Here is a 22,238-nt window from a genome sequence, read left to right as displayed (position 1 = left end):
TTGTCTACAGCTTAGATTCAGAATTAGCTTCCCCATAGTAGACAGTGAGTACCAGTGGGAAAAAAGTTATTCTGGCTGGAGGATTGTGACCAGTGGTGTTCCATAAGGATCAGTGGTGGGACCTCATATTTAACTAGGACAAAATTGTAGGTGGGTTGGGAAACAAGTCTGCAGATGACAGAAATTGGTAGAATTGTGAATAGTAAAGAAGGTCAAAGGATACAGTAAGTTATAGATCAGTTACAATGATGGATCAAGAAACTGCAAGTAGAATATAACCAGGCAGGTGTGAGGTGTTGCACTTTGAGACGTCAACGTAAGGTGAATGTATACTGTTGATGAAAGCACCTGAGATAGAGAGAAAGTGGCAGGTGCTGGAACACACTACCAGGGGTATATTCAAGGAATATAGGGATATGGCTCATGTACAGGCAGAAAGGATGGTTAAATTTGACATATTTCTTGCACAGATAATATAGGCCAAACAGCCTGTTCATGTGTGGTACTGTTCTATGTTCTATTCCATTTTATAAAAGAAAAATGCAAATTACATAAAGGTAAACAATGGCTAATTACTACTAGAGCTAATGTGAGAGTCTCATTCCAATATAGAAGGTCTTTTGAAATCAGGAAACATGATAAAGGCATTGCAAGAGTTTTAGATGTTGCTCTGCAAAGAGCACATAATACTTCAAATTTTCTGAACTTTATCACAGAATGCAGCAATTCACAACAATCTGTACTGAAAATCTGAAACTACTACACAATGGTCTCATAATAAAGATACTTCACTGGGTTGTATACTGTAATGCACAATTCTCCTTAGAATTTGATCCTCTTGGAATTCCAATAATGATATTTCCACAGCATATATTCTGGGACCACAGTTTGAGAAATTGGTCAGCCATCAAAAACCACACCAATTAATCAAGTTTTCAGGAAAGGGAAGCCAGTGTGTCCAATTTTGAATGATTCTACATCAAATCAGTAAGTCACAAAGAAGTCCTTAGAATTTAGCTTCTGTTGTTCTATTTCAATTTTTTGTATATACCTTACTTGGGATGGGTAAAGTAAAATATATATCCATTATACGTTTTTCTAAAGCTGAACAATGTCCAAGATATAATCTTATTCTCCCTTGGAGTGCTGAGTTGAGTTTGCAAATGGCTCATATTAATGCAGAGTCTCAAATCTGACATCCATTACTCATCAAACTAGGAATACAACTTCGTGGGTTTTTTTTAAGGAAAAGTAATGATAAGCTTCAACTGTTCCACAGCCCTACTCAAGGCATTGCTATGACTAACCATCTCACAATACTGTAGCCCTAGGTATTGTTCAATATATTCAGTACCCTGAGGGAAAGTCATGTACATTGAAATCCACAAGGCAAAGTCCCTGCTTCACACTTGAATTGTTGAGCACACAAAACCTGGTATTATGTGGTCCAGTTTCTAGACACACAATAAGGCACAATAAACACAATTAAATTGCAAATTCTAGATTGCAACAAAAACCAAACCTCTAATTTGAAAGCATTTTGCAACAGACAATGACTTAAAATATCAAGCTGTTTAACTATATTATACTGCAGAATTTCTGAAGAATTAGGAAATGGAATCAATTGGCCAATGTTTACATTATTTTCCAAACAGAAACTACTTTTGTTTTAATCTTGTTGACATATCTAGATCAATTAAACGTCAGTAAATAAAATCTGAATAAAGTGATTGCCAATGGCATGAACATTATGGCCATAAAGGAAATGAGTGATTGGTGAAGGTTTAATTCATTTGTTTCACCTGTCATTTCAAGGATGGAACATCAACCAGATTAAGAGCCATTAACTTCAGAAATGTACATCAGTTAAACCACCATATTTTGGAACAGTTCACATTGTCTTGGACAGCACAAAGGCCATTAATAACTAACAGGCAAATTAGAATAATACACAAAGCAAATCCACTTAAGTTGCCTTTAGTTTTAATTAGCTACAATCATTGATGAATTTTCTAAAGGTATTTGATAAAGTTACAAAAGAAAGCTTTAAGAAAGTGAGCAATGTAATTCAAATCAAATTAGTAAACAGGATTAAAAATCAATTTGAAAATAGTTGCACTGGTTAAAAACCAAAATCCGTAATTGAAAGAAACTCCTGTAGAGTTTCACAACATTTTGTTTCCTTTTCACGTGTACAAAATTTTTGAATAGGTAGAATACTTACAAAATTGGCAGGCAACATCAAGGTTTACCAGTTGATCAAATCAGTGGAGCAAAACAAAATTCATGAAGATCTGAAACAATGAAACAAATTGGCTGATGTGATTAATGAATTTTTTTCAACATGTCATATCTCTGAAACTATGTTAAAATTCAGACACATAGAAACCAGAAAGATTAGTTGATGAATACTGAGCAACACACCCAAAATGCAAACGGAATTCAGCAGGTCAGGCAGCATCTATGGAGATAAATGAACACTCAATGTTTCTAGCTTCTGTCCTCTTCTTTTCCAGTCTTGATGAAGGGTCTCAGTCTGAAACCTCTTATATTTTTAGTTTAATCCTATGTGTTCTAAAGATAAACACTCCCCTATTGGCAATTTTCTTACTTTGTTTCCTATCTGTGCCTTCTTCATCTTGTATATCTTTTATCATGTTTCCCCAAATCTCCTTTGGTCCAAGGGAAATAAACTCAGTCAATTAATTGTCTTTGTAGCAGCACTACAATGCAACACATAAAAACAGAAAAAAAAACTGAATTACAGTGTGTGTGTGTGCGCGTGTATGTGTATACACACACACAGAGGTGCCCCCCCCCCTTTACAAAGGTAGAATGTTCCTATGAAACCTTTCTTAAGCTGAATAGTGAAAAGCAAACATTTGTAAAGCGGGGGGGGGGGTGTACATACACTATCTGCTACTGTAATTTAAAGGTAAGGGGACTTACCTTTTGGGCAACAGTACTTGCGCCATTTATACAATGGCCAAACCACCGCACCCCCTGAATGGAACGCAGTGGGTTTGCAGGGAAAGGACCAACTTGTGGCTCCCAGGAGAGACAGCTAGCCGATGGAATACCCAACAAGGGAGCAGAAATTGGATGGGATGCTGCTTCCTGGCTTACCTTCTACCCCACATGCGAATGCTGAAAACCTTAGACCAGCACCCTTCCCTCCTACAGCAAAAGCGAGGAATCTCACAACTGGAGCGCTTTTGGATGATAGTTTTCCCTTTCTACAAGTGGGCCCACAATCCAAGGGAAATTATCAACCTGGCCGCAGTTTTGGAGGAGATGGCCAATAGTACCGCTAAGGCTATGGATGGTGTCCAGGATCAGGTGAGGGCCATCACGGCTGAAATGATGACGCAATGACAGGTGGTTTTGGCGAACCGAATGTCCCCCAATTTTGTTCTGGCTGAAAAAGGAGGTACATGTGCCATTATAGGACAAGAGTGCTGCACCTACATCACAGATGAAGCAGAGAACATTACCTCTCTCTCTGTTCACATTCAAAAGAAGATAAATAAAATTCAGGAAATCAGGGCTAACCTACATGGCTTTAACTCAAAAGGGTGATTGTGGCTGTTCAGTGACATCTTTGCAGGATGGAGCAGTATACTGCTACATTATGCTATCATCATTGCAGGACTACTGATACTTATCGAACCTCCGATATTTCTGGCCCCTTCTCAGCCAGTGCTTTTACCCTACACCCACAGGGATATTTATACAAAGAGTCCCCCTAGAAGGAAGGGGACCTCAGAGAGACTGAGGTGCAAACGATGAGGTTGGAGACTACAATGATGTGGAAAGCCCTTCAGCTTATCACAAGCGTTACTACCCACCCTTCTTACAGGAATATGAAAATTAAGATGTACAACAACCCCGACATTGATAATCCTGGTTGTCATGGAATGACAAAAGGAGGGAATGAGGAATTATATGCAGAATTTAAAGGGCTAAAACCTAACTGACTTATTGGCAGCTTGACAAGTCGTGCTGTGAGAATAATGTATGAACAAAGAAGTGTTTGTTGCATGAGAAAGCTTCTCTGTCTACCCTTATCAAAGTATATATGTGATAACAAATGTATATCAGCAGCCCAGATCGTACTTGGGAGCTCACTTGGGTTGCAGATTTTTCCAGGTTCTGTGAGCGGGGACGCTGTAGTTCAACAGAGTGACGCAATCTTGTTAATAAACAGTATGTAGTTTTAAGTAAACTGTGTTTGACAATTATTCCCTGGGTCCGAACCTAAATGGCTCCGGTAGAGAGAGCAGATTGACAACTGGATATTTTTAAAGCAGAGGTTAATAGGTTCTTAATTAGTAAGGGCATCAAAGGGAGAGGGCAGGAGAATGGAGTTGAGAAAGTAACTAAATCAGCCATGATCAAATGAAGGAGCACACTCAATCGGCTAAATGGTCAAATTCTGCTCCTATGCCTTACAGTCTTATGAATGTGTATTCATAAAACCGTAACATTGTATTTAACATTAACTGAAAATTATTGACTCAGACTGCTCACCTGCCACCAAGACAAAACAAAATATTATAGCAATTGCGAAGGATCATAAATCAGAAAAACCTTCAAATCTATAATTGGAAACTTGTTTGCAACAATCAAATTTGTTCTAATGCAATAATATGCAATTAGTAAAGGAAGTAATTGAAAAAAGCAAAAACAGAAAGTCTTGGAAGCATTCAGAAATTCAAGCAACATTGTTGAGGAGAGAAATAATGAGTCAATATTTCAAGTCAAGGATCCTTCATCAGAACTGTAAAACAAAAAAAACTAAAGTGTTTTCAATTCCAAGGTAGGGTGGAAATGGAAAAAAGAGAACAAAAAAGGTAACATGTTCAAAAAAGGATGCATGTTAAATTGTTAAGATAATTGTATGAGGCACTGGCACCAATATCTTTAAGAGTATTCCATAAGGAAAAGCTGACAAAAGTAATTTTGCTCAGATTTCATTCAGTGACTGCAATGCGTCTTTATTGCTCGAGTTACAAGTCCCCTGAAGCTTCACAATAACACAAACAAGCTGGATGCCCTTACTAATTAAGAACCTATTAACTTCTGCTTTAAAAATATCCAGTTGTCAAAGATGGAATCAACAGGAAAAATCAATTGGTGCAATCTTTCATTGATTTTATTATGGTTACTACGGTATTCTATTAAGGATTTGTTCAGTATTTCTGCAAGAAAATGAATCTTAGGTTTGTATATAGTGATATACATATACTTTGAACTTTGAATATCTATACTTCATTTAAGTACCATCTAAAAACATGAAAGATGTGGCAAGAAAGAACTTTGGAGATAATTAAGGCTTACAATTTAAAAGATTGCCAAGTAGTGGGGTACACAAAAGGCCACACTTGGATTCCTGTTGAAGGGTCTCAGCCCAAAAAGTCAACTGTTTATTCTTCTCCACAAATGCTGCCTGGCCTGCTGAATTCCTCTGCATTTTGTGTGTGTTGCTCTAGACAGAGAAATAAAATTTTCCAGAATTGCAGTACAAGGGGAGATCTGAGGAGTATTATAAACTCAAAATCACATAACTGTTATTTGGTATATTTGCAGCCTGATCAGTAACATTAATATCTATTCAAACTAAACAGCTAGAAAAACCTTTAAAAAACAGGTGTGCTGCAATTGACTTCCAATTTCATTCCTTCTGAACAGAAAGAAATTCTGTATTTGTCAGCAATGCCAATGAGATAAATATGGGCCCCATATGTTCAATAATTTTTGTTATAGAGTATGGAGGTTCCACATAGAGAGGGTAGGAAAGTTAATCAATTATTTTCCTACGACAAGTTGACATGCTCTTACTAGAAATGGAAACAATGCTAGTAATATCATGTCAGTGATACATTTCAGCTCAATCTGGAAAGACGAGCTATTTGGAAAGATGTTCCCAAGGTAAATCAAAACACTGCTTTAATATATACCTTCAGAATTGCCAATTTTGCAGGATTTCAGTATTATACCAGAGCTTTGTCGTTGCACACATTTTTTTCAGATTTATATTCAGAATTTTTAGTTTTAAGCCATTGGATAAAGTGCTTGAAATCTGAATGAAACTGTGAAAGAAACTGACAAGAAATCTGTGCTTTCAAATAAACATAATAGATTCATTATGAGGAGGGGCTTTTGTCAACATGGTCACATTTAACTATTTGGAACAGTGCATCTGCAAATAACAAGTAACTATCAGGATCCAACTTAGCAGCAAACACATTAAAAGTAAAATGCTACACAGTGTCAAAAATTTAAAATAATAATTAACATTTCAAGCGGCAAATGGAGAAAGTAGAAAAGTCAATGACATTATATCAAGACTGGAATATTTGCAGATAATAACAGGTTTGAAAACAAAATATTGATTCTGGTAATCAGGAAAAATACAAAGAGACAGGAATAGCAAAAGAGAGATCATGAAGAGAAACAGTAGACTTTAAGAACAGTAGAAACATATTTACAATTATATTGGGGGAGAAAAGAGAGGCTCAAGGGTAAGGCAAACTGTTGTCAATGATACTGTAAATGAAAACAAGCAGTGACAAAAATGAATCACTGTTTCCACTACAAGAGGACAATGGCATGCTTAACATTCCAACAAAGCTTAACATTATCTCGGAATTAAAGACTCAACACAACAACAGCCAATAAAATTCATAGCCCAAGTGCAATAAATCCTCAAGATAGGCAGATTCTACCTAATATATTAAAATTGGCAGAGGAGAATGTGGTAGATACCCTAACTGCAGTCTTCCAGTGTTCTTCATTACTAAGTGTTTCTTTAGACTGAAACATTTCATTTGTGTTCTGCGCTTAAGAAACCTGAGAGAGAAGCCTAGGAATTATACACTCAGTGGCTACTTTATTAGGTACACCTATACACCTGCTCTTTAATGCAAATATCTAATCAGCCAATCATGTGGCAGCAACTCAATGCATAAAAGCATGCATACTTGGTCAAGGGTTTTAGTTGTACCAAACATCAAAAATGGGGAAGAAATGTGATCCAAGTGATTTTGACTATGTTGGTGCCAGACGGAGTGGTTTGAGTATCTCAAAGTGCTGATCGCCTGGGATTTTCACACACTAGTCTCCAGAATTTATAGAGAATGGTGTGAAGAATGGTGCAAAAAACATGAAACATCCAGTGAGCAGCAGTTCAATTAATGAGGTCAGAGAATTGTGCCATATTGTATGACGTAGGCAATCATGGTCTTTCCATGACCATGATTGTTCTTGGCAAATTTTTCTACAGAAGTGGCTTGCCATTGCCTTCTTCTGGGCAGTGTCTTTACAAGACGGGTGACCCCAGCCATCATCAATACTCTTCAGAGATTGTCCACCTGGCATTGGCAGTTGCATAACCAGGACATGATATGCACCAGTTGCTCATACAACCATCCATCACCTGTTCCAATGGCCTTACATGACCCTAATTGGGGCACCAAGCAGGTGCTACACCTTGCTCAAGGGTGACCTTCAGACTAGCAAAAGGGAAGGAGTGCCTTACACCTCCTTTGCCACCCCAACCGAAAATTACTTGTCTATAATCAGGAGTAGAGTGCGAAATAACTTCAAAGATTTCAGTTTATCAAACTAAGCATTTTAAAGGATCAAGCATGAGTGACTAGATGAATTTAAAGAAATTACTCAAATAGTTGACAAAGAAAATGTCTGTTTACCTGGATTTTAGAAGGCATATGACAATACCCCACATAGCAGCTACATTTGAAACTCCTAAACTACAGGAATATTATTAACCTGGTTGGAATAGGCTTGGAGGAAAATGTGGTTAATGTTGCAAATATTCACTTTATTCATTACTAATATATGAGATGGAAATCCACATAATTCAAATTTGATAATGACTGAAAAAAGGGACATTTTAGGTTGGACAGACTAAAGTGTTAAATTACAACATATTAAAAGGTTAGGTAAAAAGTTAAAAGATTGATACAGTAGAATGATTTAAGTGCTGGTACATGCAAGAATACCCAACTTGAACCTGAAGGAACACATTTAAACAGTGTAACGATGGAAGCAGGTGTAGAGGGTATCCCATAAATATGGACTTAAAATAGGCAAATTTATAAAAAAAAACAAAAAGAAATGCTAACCTTTACACCATAAGGATTCAGATAGAAGAGGATTAATGTTATATGTAACTATGCTTAACAGCACTGGGTGCTATTCTGGGCACAGCATCTTAGGAAGGTATGTCAGCCTAGGAGAAGGTGCAAAATGGTATTTGGTTTCTCAAAATATACAATGAGCAATAAATTTATCCTAGACAAAGAGGTGATTTGATCAAAATTTTCAGAATATTAATATGTGGAAGTACTTCTAGAAAATTAAGCTCAGCATATTGTAATTAAAACTTGGACTCTCAATAATTCTATTAGGAAACTTTTTTTAAAAAAATGATACACAAAAGGACAGTAGAAATTTCAACGTTTTCCCCATGACTTTGACTGGCCTCAAATGAACTGTTAATTTTAAACTGATGATTGGTTTATTAGTGTCATATGTACCAAGATACAGTGAAAAGCTTTTGTTTGCATGCTGTCCAAACAGATAATCCCATACACAAGAAGATTAAGGTTGTACAAAAGGAAAACAAACAAAATGCAGAAAATAGTGTTATAGTTAATGGATAAGGTACAGTATAGGTAGACAAATAATATGCAAAGACCATGACAGAGATCAAGGATCTACCTTTGTTGTATAAAAAAGTCCATTCACAGGTCTTAAAAGTAGGTTAGAAGGTGGCCAAATTCTACCCTATGGGAAGGGGGAGGAGTGAATGACCAAAGTCGATGGAGTCATTGATTACGACTGAAACAGAAAATGTAGACAGAGCCAATTGGGGGTTGTGGTGCCAGTTTCCAAAATAGACTTTGGCTGCATTCACAACTCCATGCAATTTCTCGTGGTCTTTTGCAGAATGGTGGCATCCAACCTGTGATGCATTGGATAGAATACTTTATATTGTCAACTGTAAACACTGGTTAGGGTCATCAGGAACATGCTAAATTTTCTTAGCCTTCTGAAGAAGTAGAGTTGCTGGTGTGCTTGTTTATTTTCTTGGTTTTGCATCCACATAGCTGGACCAGAACACCAGATGGAACTAATATTTTTTTAAGTAAACCAAGTTAAGAGAGGTGAAGATGAAAGAGCGTTCATGGAATTTGATCAAAGATCGGCTAGCTCTGAATAACAGTTTGATGGGTTCATTTGTTCTGATCTTTCCAGTAAACACAAATAAGGGAAAAAGGAAGGAAAGAAAATGAAGGTCCATGATAAGGCAGAAGTCATAGAAATTAAAAGACTTAAGAAATTATGATGCAGGATAAATGGGGATGGTTATATAATGTGCCCAGAATTGCTCTGACTTCTTAAAGTGTGTTTGAACCATGACTTTATTATAATATTCACATGCTTTCTTCCAGTTAATACTTCCAAAAGCCAGTGTTCTAATAATCATATATTTTCCAGTATCCATAATATTTCATGACATACACATGGAACTCATGCCTCAACCATGCAATCAGATTTGATCATCTCCAGGAAAGACTGCCCTCAATCCAATGTAATCATTATCAGAAGAATCAATATTCTCAGCTGATTGCAATAAAATTTGAAGCAGCTGATTATGAAATAAAATTACTCAACTCAATGGTAAACACAGAAATCAGGAAATATAGTTTCTGTTAAACTAAAATGACTTTTTTGTCCTCCACAGATGCTTCAGAGGCTAAACATATCCATTACCAGTTTCTATTTCTTTTTTTTGTAACTTATTTTTTATTGAAGTTTATCAAACATTCCCATAAGATGTATTTCAGATACTGTACATAAATCATAAAATCATATTTGTCACAAATCTCCACATAATAATTATCTGAGGTATACACTTATAGAAAGGAGAGGAGAGAAAGAACAATCAAAATAAGAAAACTATGTAGAAAGTAGGATCTTTTTTTTACAACATATTCATTGAATTGTGAGAATAAAATCAGGCCTATGAGATGTTATGTAGTTAAACCATTTTTCCCTAGTATGAATCAAATTGTTCCAACTCATGATTAACAGATGCTGTTATCTATTATAAAAGAATATAAACTAGAGAGACACTGCAATTCTTAAATGGTGTGCATATGACTCAGACCGAATAAACTGGATGCTAGATTTAAGGACTGGACAGCTAAAGGAATAACAGCTATTTGCAATATAATGAAAGAAGGAACACTGTTCAGTTCTGAAATGCTCAAGGAGAAAGACTTGTTAGAAAAACAAGACTTTTATCGGTATTTACAAATGCAACAGCATGTTAATAGGATGGTTAAAAATGCAACCAAGGCAAGTACATGTCTGATAGAGCTATTTAGAAAAGCATATAATTCAGACAATGGTAGTAGAATCATTTCAAGCGTGTATAAGGGTTTGTCAAATCTTAAAACACATTCAACTTCATACATTAAAACAAAATGGGAGAAGGATGGAGGGATAATTATATCTGAGGAAGAATGGACAATAATATGGAGGTATCAACGGAAGTGTACTAGTTCACAGAAATGGAGGGAGTTCGGATGGAAAAATTTGATAAGATATTTTATTACACCCTCTCAGAAATCCTGTTATGATAGTAACATCCCTGTTTGCTGGAGAAGTCGTGGAAATCAAAATGCAAACCATTATCATATTTTCTGGGAATGCCCTGTTATCAAAGACTATTGGAGTGGGATACATAATGCCATACAAGACATCTTTAAATGTGAAATACCCTTAGAGAGTAAGACCATATATTTTGGGTATATACCTCAAGAATGGTTAAAAAGAGATAAATATTTAATGAATATACTGCTGGTGGCTGGTAAGAAGGCCCTTACCAGGAAATGGTTATCACGGGAGAGCCCAACTTTAAATTTATGGATGGAAATTACAATGGACATTTACAAAATGGAAAAGATAACAGCATCAGTTTCTATTTCTTTTGCAAATTACATGTGCTCAGTGGTCTAACATAAAGTCTGTTATACATTTCTGTAAAGTTATGCATGTGAATTGCCAGAAGCTCAAACAGATCATTTAGTTTATTAAGAGTGTTCACAGAACATCTCTGAAGTTTTCTATAAATACTCCTTTCACCAAGGAGCAGTTAGTCATGTGACAGTCTTAAAGGATTGACAACTTTAAAGCAATAATTATTGTTTACAACCACCATTGTGGTTGTGCATTACAATCCCCCTCCCACTTCCACCACATACAAAACTAAACCCATTGACAAATTTTATAAATTTACCAAAGAAATCGGCACTTTTTAATATATTTACAGTGGTCCTCATATTGTCTTGATGAAGCTTGCTCTAGATTCACAGAACATTACAGAATGGTACAGACACTTCAGCGCAAAATGTTGTGCTGACCTTTAACCAACTCTTGAGAGCAATCTAATCCTTCACATCCTCAATTTTTCTGTCATTCATGTGCTCTCTTGAGCATCTCTTAAATGTCACTAATGCATTTGCCTCTACCATCACTTCTGACTGGGCGTTCCACCTACCCATCACTATGTAAAAACTTCAGACATTCCTCCATATACTTTGCTCCAATCATGCCTCCTCATATTAGCCATATCCACCCTGGGAAGAACTTTCTGGCATCCACTCTATGCCCCTTATCATCTTGTACACCTTTATCAAGTCACCTGTCATCTTCCTTCACTACATAGAGGAAAGCTCTAGCTCACTCAAGCTATACTCATAAGACATGCTCTCTAGTCAAGGCAGCATCCTGATGACTCCCCTCGGCACCCTCTCTATCCTTCCTACAATAAAAAAAAAGGCAGAACTGAACACAATATTCCAAGTGTGGTCTAGCCAGTGTTTTATAGAGCTGTAATATTATCTTGAAATTCTTGAACTCATTTCCCAGACTAAGGAAAACCAATACACTGTATACCTTCTAACAATCCTATCAATTTGCGTGGTAACTTTGAGGGATCTATGGATATAGACTCCAAGATCCCTCTGTTCCTCTGAACAGCTAAGAACCCTGCCATTAACTCCATATTCCACATTCAAATCCCAGCTTCCAAATTAAAACACTTAACACTTTTCTGAGTTTTACTTAATCTCATGTAAGTGCTTCTTAAACAAACTCCACATTTCTGCTGTGCATTCCCCAAGTACATTTGTGCCCAAGTTCCTGCCTAATAGCTCATAATCCTCCATTCCCCTAATTAAGTATTCCCCATACCATCTGATCCTATCCCTCTCCAAGTTCATAGTAAAGATCAGGGAGTTGTGGTTATTGTCTTCAAAATACTCACCCACCACCCATCAAACCTAACCCGGTTAAATGTCTAGCACCAGATCCAGTATGGCCTCTCCGCTACTGAGCCTATCTATAGTGTGTCAGGAATCTTTCCAAGACACATCTAACAAATTCTGCCCCATCTAAACCTTTTGCACTAATGAGACATCAACCAGTATTAGGGAAGTTGAAGACCCCCATGACAACAATCCTGTTATTTTTGCACCTTTCCAAAATCTGCCTCCTGATCTGTTACTCAATGTCTCTGTTGCTATTAATGGGTCTATAGAATACTCCCAATAGTGATTGTTCCTTTCCTGTTCCTGACTTACACCCACACTAACTCTGTTGTCGCTCCATGACATCATCCTTTTCTGCAGCTGTGATACTACCCCTGACCACCAGTAACACTCCCTCACCTATTTTGCCTCCTTCCCTTCCGAAGCATCTAAAGAACATCCAACAGCCATTCTTGCTTTTGTAACAACCAAGTCTCTGTAATGGCCACAACATCATAGCTCCATGTACTGACCAATGCTCTACAATTATCACCCTTTGTCCTGATACTTATTGCATTGGATACACAACCTCAACCCATCCCACTGACTGCAATTTTGCTCATCCTTCCTCACAGTCACTCCACATGCCGCACCTACCTATACACCAACTGCCCCATCATCTGACCTATCATTCTGCTTCCCATTCCCCTGCTAAACCAGTTTAAGCCCTCACTAACATATCTAGCAAACTAGCCCACAAGACTATTAGGCCCCCTTAAGTTCAGGTGTAATATGTCCTATTTGCACAGGTCATACCTTTCCTAGAAGAGATCCCAGTGATCCACAAATCTGAAGCTCTGCCTCCTGCACCAGTTCCTCTCAGCCACACATTCACCTGCTATATCATCCTATTCTTACCCTCACTGGCACCTGACATTAATCCAGCCATTACAAAAAGAAAGTTCAAAGTACATTTACTATCATAGTACACAACCTTGAGATTTGTCTTCTTGCAGGCAGCCATAAAACAAAGAAACACAAACTACCCATTTAAATAGAAACCCCACACAAGACCATCAAACACCCAATGTGTAAAAAAAGGACAAACCATGCAAACTATAAAAGTAAACAAATAACATTAACTGCAGAGTCCCCAAAAGTGAGTCCACAGCCACAGAGCAGCTGAGGCAAGTGAAGCCAGTCCTGGGACCCAATGTCTGCAGACTACAGCTACAGAGACAGTTCAGCGCTGAAGTGCCTTCATCAAATCGCGCAAATAGTAAGAAAAGAACACAAGAACACAAGGAACATGAACTGCATATTCCCTTAAAGTGAGTCCACAGCTGCAGAAAGCATTCAACACTGAGGCAAATAAAGCCCATCCAGTAGACCAATGACTGCAGGGCATCAGCTGCTCCCAAACCTGGAGGCGTAGAACCCAAGACTCCTGTACCTTCCATCCATCAGCAGCAGCAAGAGACCAGTAAAATGCAGGTAGATGGTGCTGAAAACCTGTTTATTTTCCACTCTCATTCTCGATGATTTTAATCTTGTTCAACATTTTAATCAGTGCAGAGTAATGGAGCCGATCACAGGTTCATGTTCTGCCATTAGGGATCAACATAGCGTAAACCACCAGTGATGGCAATAGCCACACTCTCTGCTCTCATCCACACCAAATTCCCCAGGAGATCGCAGAAGCACCAGGGTGTTTAGTCAGCTCAAAAATACATTGTTAAAAGGGAAATTACAGGTTGCAATCAATCGCAGTTCTGAAGCATATCTAGAAGGTTTTGTGAGCTGTCTACAGGATGTCACCAATGGATGCTGGTGCCATTTTGCTAGAAGTCCTTAAGGTCCAGCTTTTCAGCTTCTTACCTGCCTATATTCTCCTTTTTCTTTATCTATGTTGTTGATACCAATTTGTACTTTGACTTCTGTCTGCTTGCTGTTATGCTGTGGACCTGATCTGAAGTGCCCCTGACACTGGGATCTGGGAGGCAATGTACCATCCAGTTTCACATCTACAGAATTATCAGTCTGCTCCTCTATTAAGTCCCCTATCACCACTGCATTCTTCCTCCCCTTTCTTTCCTCTCTGCCACAGTGCCACACTCCGTTCCAGAGACCTGGTTGCTCCAGCTTTCTCCTGGTAGATCACCCCCTACCCCCCACCCCCCATAACAGTATCCAAAACAGTAAACTTGTTATTAAGGGGAATAAGACAAGTGTATCTGTCTTTTCCGTTTCCAACATTCAAAGTAAAATGTATTAATAAGAGTACATACATGTCATCACATACACCCTGAGATTCTTTTTCCTGCTGGCATACTCAGCAAATATATATAAATGTAATTGTAAACAGGATCAAAGAAAAAGCGAGAGCATAGATGATAAACTGTTGAAATACAACTATAAATACAATAGCAATAAATAATAAGAGCATGAAATAACAAGATTAAAGCCACCTTAAAGTGTGATCATTAGTTGTGGGACCATCTCAATGAGTGTATTTATCCTCCTCTGTTCAAGAGCCTGATGGTTGAGGGGTAGCAACTGTTCTTGAACCTGGTGGTGAGAGTCCTGAGACTCTTCTAACTTCTGCGTATTGACAGCAGTAAGAAAAGAGCATGGCGGGACTTCCGGTAAGATGGCGATCGCTTAGCTGCTCCGAACTTTTATTCCGTTACTGTCGCTACCTTTGCACTAAATGTCTCCATTTTATAAAGCTTAGTTAGGAATTATTTCGGTAACTCTCACTTGCCTGTGAATATATCTAACCTACAATGTCTAGCAAGAGTTCTAAATCCGGGAGAAAAGAAACTACGACCTCGTCGGACGTGACGATGGAGGCGCTTGAAAATCTCCGAGACGAAATCTTAAAGGAAATTAAAACCGCTTTCAAACAGTTAGAAGAGAAACTGGATCAGAAAAGAGCATGGCCTGGGTGGTGAGAATCTTTGATGATAGATGCTGCCCACCTCCTCATTCTCCCAAATGAGCTGTAGGCCATCCAGCTGCAACTCCAGTTCCTTAACATGGTCTGTATCAGGGAGACTGGAGATTTCCCAAAACTCTCACATCTGACATGAAGAACACAACACTGGCCCAGGACCCACTGTCACTACATTAACTAGGCACTAACAGAAAAAAATAAAGAAATTTACCAGAAACTAACCTTAACATCTACCTCTTCTTGGCAGAGCCTCAAACCCTCCACTCTAGTGCTGTCCATTCAAACAATGGCCACTCCATTTAAACTTGGCTTCTTTTTATAGGCCTTTGCAAAGTGCCTAACAAATCGCGATATCGCAAGCCCACCAAAAAGTTCTTAAAGGCCCTGCTCACTTTTTAAAGTTTGTGCTCAGTATTCCAAACACTTCAACTCATATTAAATCCCATGACAAATATTGTGCTTGTTTGTCCTGAACAATTGTGGCATTTACTTTGGGAATGTCTTTGATCTCTTCTTTGCTACCATAGCATTGTATGCTTGGAACCAGAATTCTGTATGGACCTTTCAGAAAATCTCATTGATCTTCACAAGATTATTCCTGGAAAGTTACATTTCAATTGTTTCCCTGACTCTCCAAATCCTCAATTCTGACCTCCTGGAAATTGGCAGTATAGAAATTCTATCATATAACCTTCCTTCTACAGTTTATGTCATGACTCATAATGTGTTTGAGATGCCTTTTTTTTGTTTAATGTTCCAAATCGGACTGAGTGAAATAGGCTCCCAAATCTCTTGTGCAATTACATGTCAATTTCCGCATGCTATAATTCAAGTTATCTATGTTTTTATACTGCAATTTATAGGGTCTACTGAAAGATTTTCTCACTTCTTTCAGACCAACATTTTTTGGAATTTGTGTTCAACCATACGGGTCACTTACTGGCCAGATCTTTGTTATTTCCATCTGTGCCAGGCCAGAAAGTCAACATGGCCTTCATTTTTACCATTCAAAAGCAAGCAAGAACGCATACCTTGCCTTTTTTTAATTTCTTTGGCATGACCCTTGTGTCAATCTTATGCAATCCTGCTTCATTGACAATTTATTGTATCTGTACTGAAAACACTTCACATCTACATTCCTGTTCATGCCTCAATTCCTAAAAGAGTCAAAAATCAGGTCCCTTCGCATTACTCTTGTTTTTCACATTGCTATTACAGAACAATTGATCCATTTAAACATTTTCTATGTTTAAAGTGACTTCTTAAGGTAACTTGACAACTGCTGAAACATTTTTTTTCCTGGATACCCGATATGTCTCTGCATCCTTGATACCTTGTTTATAGGGATGCCAGATATGTTTCTGAATACTCCATTCATGTGGTCAATAATTACTGTGAATAGTCTTTCCAGCAAAAATTGACAAAACCATGTAACTCTAAATGCCAATGCCTCTATTTCATGCCCGCTCCCACTTCTGCAAGAATTCTTTCCAGTTATGGTTAAAATGCATGGGCTACTCATATACATTCACTATGATGTAGAAATTCACTTACCCAAACACATAGTTAAGAGAATCAAAAGTTTTTGTACACTATCATGTAAAACTGCATCATATAGGTAGGATTCACTGCTGAGGCTTTTCTTGCACCAGTTGTACATGTTTAATTGTTCTTTCCTCCAGTGCCATGTTCACTTTTCTCTTTGAATGAAGTGGCATGAACACTGAAGCAATGATTGGTAGAAATATAACACAATGTTCAATCCTATTTGTTAATCACCAGAACTCAGTAGACTTTTTGCATGTGTAGCTCAAATTTCTTTTTAATCACAGCCAATTTTCATCTACTTGCAGATAAGTAAATTGCTTCCATCAGCACAAAGACCTATTTTCTTTCTTTCAACCTGATAGTATACTGAAGAAGTTGTATGAATACTTTGACAAGCATGAGAACATTTTCTACCTCAAAAGCAGATGCAATTATGTTAGCAAGTTTTTTTTATTACAAAATCAGCCATTAAAATCAGTTGACCTGGTATTGCTTATTATAATGTACTTTTAAGTTTTGATTTTCCTGATGTTCTCAGGGTATTTCCATTATTATGTTCAACTTGGTGCTTCCTAATAACTATACTATAATACATTTGAGACAATGCACATTCTTTCCTACAATGAAGTCAGTGGCTGTATCAATAGTCATTTGTTAACTTAATTCTTGTGTAATATTTACATTTTTTGTTTTTCTCTTTACCTATCACCACATATATTCTACACAGTATAAAATGATGTGTAGAAATGTGCTCATTACTTATCAACCTCAAATCTGTCTGAAGTTTCTACCTTGAAATTGTTTGCTTTCCAGATGGGGCACTGGTTGCCATTACTTTAACTTACGGTAATATATTCTTTCAACTCTATATTCTAAGGCTATATGCTCTCCCTACAACATTTTGGTGCTCCAAATTGGCAAATCTGTGTTGAATGAATTCCAATGCAATAATAGCAGAAGTTCCTAAAGCACCCCTTTTCCATCATTCAGATGATCCAAACTAATTATCAAAGATCCTGAAAGAATATCACAGTTACAGAAATATCTAGGCTGGCCACAATTCTTTCAAATTTTTAAAAAGATAATTTCCACAGATGTAGCTTTCTTACTTTCCTGTCTAATATTAGATATGGCATATTTAGCAACTTGTATTGGATATGCACCCTAGTAATACAACTAAACCTGTTGAAATATACACAAAATCCAGGCGTCCAGACTTTCTTAGGTTAAGGAAGTTTGCATTGTTTACTATCATCTGTAGATGTACTGTTGAAAATATCCTGCCTGGTTGCATCATGGTTTGGTATAGCAATCTGAAAGCACAGAAACCCAAGAAGCTGCAAAGAGTGATTGACTGGTCAATACATACATCTCTCCCCACCTTGGTAATACTTAAAGGAGGCACTGCCTCACGAAGGTAAAATCTTTGCTCAGCGATTCCCCACTAGCCAGGCCTTGCCATCTTCGTGCAGCTACCATCAGGCAGGAGGTACAGAAGCCGAAAGTTCCACACCACAGGTTCAAGAACAGTTATTTCAACCATTCTGTTTTTGAACAAGCCAAACCCTAATCATTCCATTTTAGCAATACTGTGACCATTCTGCAGCAAAAAAGACTTTGATTTTTGCTTTATGTTCTTTCTTGTGAAAATTGTGTATAATTTAGGTTTAATTTATGGTTTTGTGAATGCTGCTTAAATGATGCCAAATTCACGTGATGCTGCTGCAAGGAGGTTTATCACTGCACCATTGAATACATGCATTTGTTCATATGACAATAAACACTGCTTTGATTTTGAGGCAGAAAGCTACAACATTCTGATTAACAGAGAACAATGCTGACAACACAACCCAAACGGCAATTTAAAAAAGAGAAACAAAAAAGTTAAAATGGATTAAAATTACAAAGGGAAATATTTCTAAATCTTTAAGTGGTGCTCCCTTCTTTAAAAAAAATCACTCTGTATGTAGTCAGGAGGAGCAGTAATTGGACATTTGGTGAAATATGGTCATTGGTCAGGTTACCTTACTTAGAAGGCGAATGATGGATAGCTTCTGCCACATTAAGAGATTGAAAGTTGATCCCGGGCAACAATTTCCTGAAAGATTCATTAAACCTTATGGACTCACATTTAAAAGGTAAACCTAAACCCTTAATAGCTCCCAACAGTAACTAATAATAAATACCAAAGCTGTCTGCACAAAATGGGGAGAAAATCATATAGATAAGTAGAATCTGTGACAACGAGATTTTCAAAACATTCTAAGCTTGTAACTTTCTTCTCAAATTATGGTACAAAATATCATTAAATAGTGCACAACTCAAAAGTGACTTAAAGTGGTAAACATTTTTACTATCCAAATGTCCTCTGATAAAAAATGCACTAAGTAAATTCACTAAGTTAAATTCTTGTGCTCCTAAGTTCAATTGACAATCAACCAACAAATAAAAAGACTTGACTATTTTCCTTGAATTGTTAAGATATTAAAACTACTGATAAACTTATGACAGCAATTTAATTCCTATTAGTTAAGTTCTATATTATATTTCATAAAACACAGTAAGACTTGCAAACTCAATTGATGCAACTTTACAGATATATATTTCTTCCAAATACAGTCCGCCCTCCTTATCCTCGAGTTCTGCATGCACGAATTCAACCAATTCCGAAGCGAGAAAACCCGGAAGTGCTCTTCCAGCACTCGTTGCTCGAGCATGTACAGACATTTTTTCTTCATTATTCCCTAAACAATGCAGTATAACAACTATTTACATAGCATTTACATTGTATTAGGTATTATAAGTAATCTACAGATGATTTAAAGTATACAGGAGGATGTACGTAGGCTATCATGGATCGAGATTAAAAAAATCATAAGTTCTCTTACTAAGTAAGTCAGAACAGCTACATCCAGTATTATTTAGCGTCAATTAGTCAAACGTTTGTCTTAGAAAATAGTATATATTTTACCTTTCTATGCATATAGGACACTTAAGAAATGTATGTATTTCAATAATTAAACCACTGCGTTGCTTAGTAATAATTGTAGCTTTCATTGGGGCAGGGCCTTTCTCGCTTTATCCGATCATTGACCGACTGTAGACTAACACTTTTCCAATGACAGATGGTGTTTCACCTCTTTCCAATCACTTTATTATTTCCACTTTATTTTCGATCGTGATTATTTTCATGAACAGAAACACTGCGGATTCAGAGCTCCGCCGGGTCCTAAAGAACAGTGCTGACAGGTTAAATAAGGTCAGGGGTTCCGCTGGGTCCTCAAGTCCACCGCACTGAAACAGGTTAAATAAGGGACTTGTGTTTTTTGGTATCCGCGAGGGGTCCCGGAACCAATTCCTCATGGATAAGGAGGGCCAACTGTACTCAGGTAGTTAGAACAAGTTTGCAGAAAACAAGTTCAGGAGAATTTTCCCAGTTGTTTCCTAGTGCATTTATATAGCTAGAACAGGAGTTCCCAATCTTTGTTATGCCATAGACCATACATACATAGAGAAGTACAGCACAGAAACAGGACTTTTGGCCCATCTATTCTGTCCTAAACCATTAAACTGGCTACTCCCGTCAACCTGCAAGTTGCAGCACAGCCCTCATACTCATTATCCACGTATTTATCCAAACTTCACTTTAAACGTTGAAATCGAGTTTACATGCACCACTTGTGCTGGCAGCTCATTCCACACTCTCATGACCCTCTGAGTGAAGATTTCCCTCATGTTTCCCTTAAACTTTTCACCTTTTCATACGCCAAGACATATGTATTGGCCAGAGTCAACCACTTTTTGCAGCTTCTTAGATTTCTGTACCAAACCATGATACAACCAGGCAAGATACTTTCAACAGTACATCCATAGCCTCTAGCTTAGTCCCACACAACCTCAGAGAAAAAATGCATTTAACCCATCAGAAGATGATGCCACCAAACATCATTACCTTTCACATCTATTTATTTCATATGAGATTCTTCTATGTTGGGATCTACATTCTGGCGGTGTGCCTTCAGGCCATTCTGGTGATCTGGCACTGTCCTGTCTCCGAGCGGGTTCCACGAGGCTGTGTACAAAGTGTGTGGCATGGAGGCCAGGAAGACAGGAGATGGAGTGCAAGCCCATGACTGACTCTATCTCTCGCCGACTAAAGTGCAGAGGAAAAGTGAAATCGTCAAGGCTGGTGAGGAGGCAAGCAAGTGCTGCCTACCAGCTTCTCACTTGCTGCTGCCGGAGGAAAGTGTCTGTGTGTGACTGCCTGTCTCTCCCTTTTGCTGCTCCCAAAGGAGCCTCCTTGCATTCGAATGAGCTCTTTCCCTTGATACTGTCGTAGAATGGCACCAGAGCAAGGTTTATGGATTGTGGACGCTAATTCAGGTTTATGATGTGTTTCTGGTTTTTCTGGTCACTACTTTCTTGCTAATTTGGCCAATTTTGAATCTGGGTAGCCTGCAGATTACAAACACTGAGCTAAATTGAAATATGCCTTTTAATTTTGTATTTTATATACTGTGCATTTGCTCATATTTTTATTGCCATTTGAGTTTTTTTTTTAATTTGCGTGTGCTAGGGAGGATGGGGTTGATTTTTTTCTTTGAACAGGTGCCACAGTTCTTCTTTGTTTCATGGCTATCTGTGTGGAAGACGAATCCCAGTTGTATACTGTGTACATACTTTGATGATAAGTGTACCTTGACTTTTAATTATACCTCTCATAATTTTGTATACTGTATCTCTATCTTTCCTTATAACTCAGGTCCTCCAGTCCCAGCAACATCATTGGAAATTTCAGCCTTATATATTTTCTGGAAATTCTATTACCATTAAGTGGACTCCAGGTTGGGAACGCCTGGTCTAGAGGTTATCTGCATGCCACTAAATCTACTAACAATATAGAGACAAGAAATCCAAAATATTGACTAAGTGAATTACAAAGCTTACAATGTAATCTGGTCATACAGGTTGATTCCAATATCAACACTGGAAATTCCCACATCTTGATGCCTGATTATTAGTTGGTACAATCGGCCCTCCTTATCCGCAGGTTCTGCATGCATGGATTCAACCAACCGCAGATCAGGAAAACTCGGAAGTTCTCTCTCCAGTACTCGTTGTTGAGCATGTACAGACTATTTTTTTCTTGTCATTATCCCCTAAACAATACAGTATAACAACTATTTACATTGTATTAGGTATTATAAGTAATCTAGAAATGACTTAGAAGTACATACAGTCCCTGGGTTATGAATGAGTTCTGTTCCTGAGTCTGTCTTTAAGTCAGATTTGAAGCCAGAATAGGTACATCCGGTATTATTTAGCGTCAGTTAGTCAAACGTTTTTCTTAGTGTATAGCACATATTTTACCTTTCTATGCATATAAAACA

General features: G+C 37.7%; 1 protein-coding gene across 6 annotated transcripts in view; it reads right to left on the bottom strand.

Moving 5' to 3' along the window:
• Positions 1–22,238, bottom strand: part of ralgps2 (Ral GEF with PH domain and SH3 binding motif 2) — a 516,901-nt gene that overhangs the window by 459,096 nt on the left and 35,567 nt on the right. For 5 of the 6 annotated variants that reach the window (XM_073063652.1, XM_073063657.1, XM_073063658.1 and 2 more), the window contains exon 2: positions 2,225–2,294. The gene's annotated coding sequence lies outside the window, so the exon portion shown is untranslated. Of the gene's footprint in view, positions 1–2,224; positions 2,295–5,960; positions 6,011–22,238 lie in introns of those variants that run through there. The other variant, XM_073063656.1, reaches the window with a different exon arrangement.

The sequence above is a fragment of the Hemitrygon akajei genome, chromosome 12, assembly GCF_048418815.1.
Source record: "Hemitrygon akajei chromosome 12, sHemAka1.3, whole genome shotgun sequence".
Classification (NCBI taxonomy): domain Eukaryota; kingdom Metazoa; phylum Chordata; class Chondrichthyes; order Myliobatiformes; family Dasyatidae; genus Hemitrygon; species Hemitrygon akajei.
Note: the sequence above shows the minus strand (reverse complement) of the source record. Positions and strands in the feature narration are given on the sequence as shown.